Below are 10,000 nucleotides of genomic sequence, written 5' to 3'. Positions count from 1 at the left end.
TGAGCCCTTGGAATTGGTTTATCTTATTTTTGAATGACATACATGAATTTCTTGGACCCAAAAATATAAATGTTTTTTTTGTATGTATGGTGTTTTTACGTTGCATGGAACCAGTGGTTATTAAGCAACGGGACCAACGGCTTTACATGACTTCCGAACCACGTCGAGAGTGAACTTCTATCACCAGAAACACACGTCTCTGTCCCCTCAATGGAATGCCCGATAATCGAACTCGCGGCAACCAAGGTGGCAGGTTGGCCAAGACCAAACCGACCACGCCACTGAGGCGCTTCCCGAAAAATATATGTCTAGACCAGGGGTTCTCAAACTTTTTAACTCCTTGACCCCCCTGGAGTTTCAAATTTTCTATCGACCCCCTAGACTAGCATTTAATTAAAAAAAAAAAAAAAAAAAAAAAAAAAAAAAAGAAAAAAAAAAAAAAAAAAAAAAAAAAAAAAACACACACAATGTCAGAATCAATTAGAGTAGTCTTAGTTTAGTGCTTGACATTCAGAATGATAAAAAAAGTAACGCCTAGTAAGAAAAGATGTTTGGAACTTTAGATGTACGAGTTTATGTAACTTAATTCTCCGACACGTCAGTTATTCATCGACTCCCTTTTGACCTCCTGACTATTCATAGACTCCGTGGATGATCCTATTGACCCCTGGGGGTCGATATTGACCACTTGAGAACCCCTGGGCTAGACACTTGGACTATCACTCTAGGTAATCAGAGAATGAGTACAGGGAAAACTCAATTTAAATCAGACGCGACTACGTACAAAAATTTCATTCAAATGTGTCATTTTCAAATGGCTATTAAAAGAGGAGGCCAACCTTACCAGAAGTCTACCCAAGTTTTTTTTTTTTTTTTTTTAAAGCCAAGACCCTATACTTATCAAATCTGAAGAGTAACTCTTTGCCCCACCTACTATTAGGAATGCCTTTACTGAACGGATAAGTGATATAAATGCATTCACATCACGAAGGCTGATAAATCAAATACCGCAGTCAATGGATCACAAGAGCTTACGACTCATAAATGGAAGATTCAGTAAGTGACAGTTCAGCCGTATTTCCATTATCGGTCATTTTTTTTAAATGTCCAAACATCAGATGTCTTATGGATGCAATTTCATGTTTTTGACGGTGTACCTACGGGCGGACATTTCCTGCTGCTCACCCAAAAGGGCTCCTCTCCCAAGTTCCTCCGCTTCGTTTGCGAGTGCGACAACGGGACAGTCTTGAACGTCAGCAAACATCAGCCAAACTACACATTTCCACATCCTACTACGACCCTAATCTGAATGATAGATATATCGTCATTTCGCAGGTTAGTCAATGTGATTAGTAATTTCTTCTATATCTCCGGTAAGTTCCAATGTTCACGTTTCTGTTGGGTTTGATGACAGTGACATCACGGATATGGAACAAAAGATGAACAACCGGATATGAACAGGTATTTGACGACCCCGCGCAGGAATTTAGTCGGAGTTTGAATTCTGATGGAACAAACGTTTAGATCTGTTACGGAAAGCGAAGCTTTCCCGCGCTGGGCTGGATGATTTTCTATCCTTTTCTCTCGCTGTCAATAATGTTACCAATACACAGTAAGATGTCAAGGGTGATTCAAGGTAACGAATGAATTCAGACTTCAGATATCTTATAGTCCGTTACTTGACCAGTATCTTTGGATAACTATTCGACGATCTTCAAAGTAACACATGACCATGCCACCTTTATTTGTTTTCAAGGCAGGATTTTGAAATAGATTCTCGAGTTGCATTTTGCAGAAGCTGCGTCATATTTGTTACAACAGAGACTACTATGAGATTCAGGGCCTCTGTAACACGGTTTTTTGGCAATAACTTTTTATCTATGCATTTCATACATATAACGCTTATTCAGAATACACATTATATCTACACATAAATTTTGACTGTATTCTGCATTACGTAGGTTGAATAAATTTGGTACCTATAATGTAAAGAGGTAAGGTTTCGAACGCACTCGTTACGTAACTTATGACAGCATTTCTTCCCTCTTTCTCGATGGATGATTGGCTATACGTAACGAAGGCTATACCTCTGGCAACAATGACATAAAAATTTAAACACAAGCAAAGCAGTACACCTTTATGAACTCTGAATCCTCTCCACTGATAATTGTCATAATAAACAAACCAACAAAATATGTTAATAAATACAAAAACACTTCGATTATTAGTCTAACTCACAAAATAAGTGTCCTAAGAAATTATAATCTACTTTATAGGTCACAATTTTTATTTATCGGCTATCTACCTATTTTTTTTTTACTTAAAAAAAAAAAAAAAAAAAAAAAAAAAAAAAAAAACGGTACCGTATTTTGGCTTGAAACCTTCACCAATAATTATCGTCAGAATGATGACTTCATGAGGCTCCGCCCACTTTGGCCTCGTAATTCAGGATAACACTGAAGGCTATCATGGACATTGTTGTATTAGGCTATCATGGACATTGTTGTATTAGAAAATCTAACTTTTAACTATAAAAACTCATTTCTCGAGTAGTTGTAAGAAGTGCTAAATGATCCTCAAGGATCCCAGCAGTTGGCCTAAACGTTTAATTCATGTATATTGCTGCTATTACTAATTTTGCGACACTACTGCTACAGTAGTATTACTACGCTAGCACAGATACCCCACCCACATCTATGTATCGTTCCGCCATTCATAAAGTCTTTATATCCAACATGGTCGTACAGACTAAAGAAGAAGAAAAATTATATCGGATGATCCGTTGGTCTGCTGGAGATTTTAGCACATATAAGCTTGTGTTTACTTTGGATAAAAATCTTATTTTAACAAAAATAGTTATATAAAGACTGTTTACATACAATCTCTCTTTCTCTCTTGGTGGCATAGTGAATAGTTAATGGAAATGTTCAAAATCCTGAATGACATTACAAGTATTATAATCACGTTACGCTAAATACAAATCAGACCATAAACATTGGGTTTAAACTAGAAACTGAATAATTACCTATTCAGGCTATAGTAAGTATGGCCACGGGCTTTCTTTTTACTGTATAAAGTTGCAAGTGGTAAGACAAATGCAGTTTTGCAACCACGGGGACAATTCCAAATCCTGTTAGCCATTCTTGACTACTATGGGTTTCAGAGCCGATGGAATAAGGTGAATGGGTTTCTGTCTGGTGGATGGGCGGGGCAACATTTCGTAAAACGATGTTTACTTTGCTTACGTAATGAATGTTTTTCGACTCTTGGCTCGCAATCATTGGCCATGGCGTCGGCTAGATCATTTTTACTCTATAAAAATTAAAACTATCAGGTTTAGATTTTTGATAATGCTGACAAAATTTGTGTGTGGTTGTAAAATATACATATGTCAACTTTCAGCTACATCCGATGCTTTGATAAGGAGCAAAATCCGAAAAAACCGTGTTACAGAGGCCCTGAATCTCATAGTTAGTTAGTTTCTCCTTGACTGGTGACGATTTCCCAGCTTTCGACCCCATCGTTCACTCTTGTTTCTGGCAGACGGTTACTAATACTTTCTAGTACTCTTATGCGCGTGGACGGAGAATTGACCGAGTTGGAGTAAAACGTGGGCGTGAACTGGGAGCTGTTTATCACCGCCCCTGAATTGCATTTAATGAACAGATCATTAAAATATTTATCAGCAGTTGTGACCCCATACATTACTTAACAACCAATATAATGGCAAACTTTCTATTATATTGGTTACTTTGTCTTGTAAATATGCTGAAAAATGTTACTATGATTCTCTAAGAGGAAAATCCAGTCAGGTTTCCTACGAAGCAAAGGTAAGGATAAATAAAAATGACATTCAACAGATTGAATAAAAAAAGTTCATATCAATCTCAAGCTAAGGTGTTTTACTCGGCATCCTTAACACTCCTTACACTGTCTATATCGATACCATGGCGAACTCTTCTTAGGTCCACACAGACCTCGTACTACATTCTTCCTCTACTTTCAAACTTCTAACACAACCGTTTCTTCATAAACGACGATCATCTCAATACTAACCACACGGTCTGGAAACTAGCTGTCTGCTGAATGAAACCTCGTCCAGGAGGCCACACAACGACCCTTGTCTCGCCTATCGGGTTTCACGAAAAATCTTCCAGAACAGTCACTAAGAATATATACCGCATACGGTGATCATAATCAGAGAGCTATATTTTACAGATGCAGCTCATTCTCAGACTAGTCTCGAAAACTGTAGATCTAAACGAGACGACTAGAGAGTCTGTTCATCACCCTGATGATGATCTTGTTAATTAAACAGCATCACCAGACAACCAACTCTCAGGGCGATATTTTTGGTTCTTAAGAAGGCCTCGCTCGCACAAGTGGAAATCACATCTCAAATAATCATCGACAGCTTCTCTTTTAAAAACATGGAAACTATTACAGACGAATACAAAACGTCAAAGGGGGACAGATTGGAGGAGTTTTACACCTCAGAGCAACTCTCACATGTAACAATACTCATGCACGGAATAACATTTACTTCATCTTAATCAACAACATACCCGTTCTTCAAGATTCTTAAAAAATTGTCAGTAATTACATTAAGTATTAAGGTCATACAAGACTTCATATAATCTTGGAAATGTGTCAGAAGGAGCGAAAAGACAACAGACGATGAATTATTATTGTCGAATGGATTAACTTATCTGCTCTTTTGACTCGAATGGGAGCACCCACGGAAACTGTAGTAACTGCATTTTCCCCACATTACGATCTCTCTCTAAACACATGATATATGAAGAGAACGCGATTTCCCAGGTTACGCCTTCTTCGGTAAACCAAGATGCTTCATTAGCCTTCAAACAGCACATATTTGGTTGCTCCTTCGTTCAATCAAGTAGAACGACTTCGCTGAGCACTGGGGTTCAGGTAACTGGTATAAACAAACTACGTGTCTGTCAATCGAGTCGATAGTTCCTCGTTATACGAATGGATTTCGCGCTCGATTACCAATCCGGTGGTCCGAAGTTCGATTCTCGGCTCGGCCAACGCGGAACCAGAGGAATTTATGTCAGGTGATAGAAATTCACTTCTCGATATAATGTGGTTCTGTAGGTCCCGTTGCTAGGTAACCAATTGGTTCCTAGCTACTTAAAAATATCTAATCCCTCGGGCCAGCCCTAGGAGAGCTGTTCATCAGCTCAATGGTCTGGTTAAACTGAGATATACCTTTTTCCTCCTTCCAAACCTCACCAATCTTCGGGCGAGGCTCCCAGGCAGCAGCTGGCCACAAAGCGACCATAGACTATAAACTGAATTTCCATGAAATGACACCGACAAAACCCCGTAAACCCCTGCTGAGTTTTTAATTGTAACTGACGTACTAAGAGTTCGACGCGAAACACAAGTATGGAAACGCTCACCGGCCTCAAGGAAGAAGTATATACACACAAGTGACGGCGTCCGCATTCCGCGGTGGTGGTCGGATTCACAGAGAACGAAAATGGGCCCAATTAGAGCGATCAAGTGGAAGTTGAATAACATACGCACTTATTTTCAGACATGAGAACAACATAAAATAAAAAAAAATCACTCAATTGGAAAATTATTTAAAACAACATGCTTCCTTTTCAGAAAGTGAAACTGCAGTAATAGATAAAGATCTTTGTTAATTACTCCTCTTCTGTGACAAAGTCCCCCAAAACCAAAAGAGAGAGTTCGGCGTTTCCACCCGACAGAATGTTTGCTTAGGAACATTTGCTTGGAATATCAGTCTTCTTACTCAATATCAGTGTTGGTAAAAACACCCTTTAAACAACGATACTTGAAGTATATGATAAAAAGTTACACTGCAATAAAAAATGTACCCGCATATACAATTATGACAGAAATTGCATTTCAACTATATTCACTTGATAACTGGAGTCTATTTTGGTGTTATGCATTAATTTGCTATATGTCAATGTTATGAAGGTGTAATGCTAGTCACTGCTCATTAAGGAATGTGTTCTTAGCCTAATCAACGGGATGGATGACTGGCTCCTTGTACTGGCATTTATAGTGACAAATACTAACTTTATTGATGTTGTTGTTTTTGATTAAGCTGACCTTGTGTCAGCACGGGCTCTTACTCACCGAGCTGCCCGTAGCTTTACTGAAGTTGTTTGAGATTAAGCTGGCCTTGTGCCAGCACGGGCTCTTGCTCGTAGAGCAGCCCGTAGGACTTTACTGAACAGAGACGGCTGTATATGAGGCAGCAGTGCGGACGGAAACGTAATGTCCGTCACGCACGCACATACAAAAAGAGTCGGAGCCCCCGATGCGATTGTGTTTCTTCGCAGCTGAAAATATACATATATCCTCGTGCAGAGAGTACACTTTTACAAGATATATATATCGGCGGATAGGTCGTGAAATGCTCTACATTTTAGTATATGGTATAAAAAGTATGTACAGAGGAAGGGCGGACAGACAATAAGCGTTTCCCCAGGACATGAAACCGAAATTAAAAAGAAGGATAAACATGGGATGTGTGGCTTTTGGTAAACAAAATGACATTATGAAAAGTAAAATGCCACTTACTCTAAAAAGAAAAGTATTTAATCAGATGGTACTACCATTATTAACTTATGCATCAGAAACTTGGAGCCTCACTAAAGCCTTAGAATATAAGCTAGTTACAACTCAAAAGAGTTATGGAAAGAATAATGATGGGAATAACACTAAGAGACAGATTAAGAGCAACATGCATACGAGAGCAAACTAAAGTAGGGGATATTCTAACAACAAGGAAAAGCAATGGACGTGGGCAGGGCATATAATGAGAATGTCAGATAATTATAATAGATGGGCAAAAAGAATAATGGGTCCCTAGAGATTGCAAACGAACCAAGGGAAGGAAGTGAAGCCGATGGATTGACGAGCTAAGAAAGTTTGCGGTATAGACAAGCGCAGAAAGACCTTAAACAGAAGGGAGCGGAAGGACATGTCTGAGGCCTTTGTTCTGCAGTGGAGCAACGGCTGATGATGATGATGATATATAATAAATAACCAGATTTCAATATTTAGGCACTAATCACTGCAAATACCAGCACATGGAGCAGATCCAAAGAAGATCCTCCCGTTGATTAGGATAAGCACAATTTTGTTGAGCGTTTCTGCATAATGACTTAACCAATTAGGAACTAATTTGCTTAATGTGAACGCAGGGCAGGAGTACGAAGTACAAACTCTGTACCATATTATGACACAAACAGTTTCAAAGATTTTGTCTCTTGTAATAATATTCAGGATTTTCCAACCTCCTTTTGAAGTTCCTTACTGATATTCTAGTGTTCTAAAATAGCAATGCAAGGACAGTCCAGGCTGCCATAGTTGCACCACAAATCGGGAGATGGCAACAGCTGACTTTTTTTTTCTACCGAACATCTTAATCTCTACTGCTGTCATTTCAATTCATCCCCCCTTTGAGGAGAAACCCTAGTATCGTTCTCTTTACACTCACACACTGAAGAAGAAGATAGAGAGAGAGAGAGAGAGAGAGAGAGAGAGAGAGATGAGCAGAGGAGCCGAGAGACTCGAAGAGCCAGAGAGGAGAGATGAGAGAGAGAGAGAGAGACTAAATACACTGAATTCGCCTTGAACTTACGGGCAGGTAAAAAAACAGGATCCCAAAGCTGTCAGTATTGGGCAGAATTAACGAAAGGCTGCCCTTTTGTAGCAAAAAATAGGAATTAATCTGGCACTCTTTTACTGGAGAATATGATGTTCGTGAGACTGACATTCGGACACAACTTGCAAAACAAAAGTTCTAGAATATGAACCCTTCACTTCTCTTAAACAGAATCATAGGGTAAAAACATTTCTCCAGAATGTCTGTTTTGCATAACTCTCCTCTCAAATGGATTTTGAAAACTGAATCTCTCTTAGTCTGTCTATTTGTTTTTCGGTTCAGTTATCCTTTTTTACTGCGAAGAGACTTCCATTCTTAAGGGATGACAAACCCGTATCTAAAACCAGGCAGAATAAACGATACAGGAAATAAAGGATACATAAAAAGTTCAATATTCTGAAAGGGATTTCGAGAAAGCACATCCAGCAAAGAGTTTAAGTGAAAGACAATTTTTAATAAGCGTCCATACATGGACACACTCACTGTATCACGACAATGATTTCAAAATACCCACACAAACCAGTGGCAGATTTAAAGAGGGGGTGGGGGCACCTGGTCACGTGCCCTAAAACCCCATGGATACGAATAACTGAATATTGTTTTCAGTAAATCATTATTAGTAGCAAAAATCTGCTTGGTTAATGATTATTACAAAAAAAACTACTGCTACTGTGTATATATGTGCGTGTGCATAAATATATAAGTATTGATATATATGTACCCTATGTGTGTATATGTACCCTATATGGTGTACATGCTGCTCACACACACACACTGATATATATATATATATATATATATATATATATATATATATACATATATATAACAGGTGTTCACCCCCTTGAAAAATGTGTAGATGCGCCACTGACCCGAACACCAGGACTTGGTATCCCAAAGAAGGTAGAAAGGTGCTGACCATAACTTCCTTAGGGATTCGAACTGTCGATAACTGATGAAGTAGGTCGACGTTGAGGTCATTCAACCACAGGGGACATATGCCAGATGGGGCACCAGACTACAACTGCTGGTAGGGTGGGGTGGTGAGGGCGTGAAATCAAATCCCAGTGTAAAGATGCACGGGCACCCGCTGTGATACCAAGCGTAAGCAGGCAGTTGCACATCTGGTTACTTTGTGTGTGCTTCCTCTGTGACTGAACTAAGCGCCGGCCTACTACGATTACATCAGTGGACGACGGTTCGAATCCGCCACCCGCAAGGGTGGATGTTATCGTAAGTATCTACTTCAGGCGAAACTGGCTCCTTACACCTGGAGAAAGGTAGTATGGCACAGCCATCAACAAATGAAAAGAACATATGAGTTTATGACCTTGTACTATGCATCCTTTTCGTGAAATCTGGGTTGTTCTTCATTGAGAACTGCTAGACAAATCAAATGAGAGTGACTCAAAGCATTTGCGGAAATGCAAAGCAGTAATATGAACACAGCTGAACAAATGCTGGCCATATACGTTCAAGAATCTCCGAAGAGTACTAAGGCACAATTATTCTAAATTAAGAAAATGCGCAACAATCACTCGCTGTGCCTTGGGATACATTATATAGTGCCAGGCGTCCTTCCTTCAACCTGGGCGCACGAGTGGTCAGTGACCTGTGCTGGTGGAGTAACAGATGTCACAAAATGACGTTCATGACCAGGCAGTTGAGGTAGTTAGGCAGACACCTTCCTTGTCGTTAGAAGAATGGAAGAGAAATGTAATTACCCAACTGACAACACTAACAATGAAATCAACACAATGGAGGTGTGAAGAGGCTTAAGTAGTAGAGAATCACTAACCAGTCTATGAGCGAACTTTTCCTTTCATGACCTGGGAAATAATCAGTTCTGGAGAGTCAAGGCCTACAGCGTGCAGGATGTCGTGCTATGGCCACATCTGCCAAAAACCAGCTACTGCCCCTTAAACGTAACACTTGAAAAAAAAAAAAAAAAAAAAAAAAAAAAAAAAAAGTATCAGATTGTGTATTGGTGGCTCTCCCCCAACCCCCCGCGCCTCTACCTTGACATGGTCTTGAAAAGCAGTTGAAGCGAATCTGCTGAGTATTCACCGAAAGTTCTCTTCTGTGATTCCTCTGCAAACCCGTCATAATCTTAAATGGCCTTTGATTCACGGCTGATTTTTTTCAATTTTCAATTTTCAGATTTTGGCTAAGCTGTCTATTGACGATGGTACAGATGTCTTTTTTACCGATTTGCACAGTAAATGATATTCTACTTCGGCAACATTTTTAAAGCAATAAAACTTCTCTTGGTATACTTAGCTCTATAAATCTTCATGTCAGCGGAAAACTTTCTCATCCACATTC

General features: G+C 39.4%; 1 protein-coding gene across 8 annotated transcripts in view; it reads right to left on the bottom strand.

The window, feature by feature from the left end:
- LOC135219751 (uncharacterized) overlaps positions 1–10,000 on the bottom strand; it is a 240,489-nt gene that overhangs the window by 6,822 nt on the left and 223,667 nt on the right. The window lies entirely within an intron of this gene.

Source organism: Macrobrachium nipponense, chromosome 1 (assembly GCF_015104395.2).
Source record: "Macrobrachium nipponense isolate FS-2020 chromosome 1, ASM1510439v2, whole genome shotgun sequence".
In the NCBI taxonomy this organism is placed as follows: Eukaryota; Metazoa; Arthropoda; class Malacostraca; order Decapoda; family Palaemonidae; genus Macrobrachium; species Macrobrachium nipponense.
This window is presented reverse-complemented; position numbering and strand designations above follow the sequence as displayed.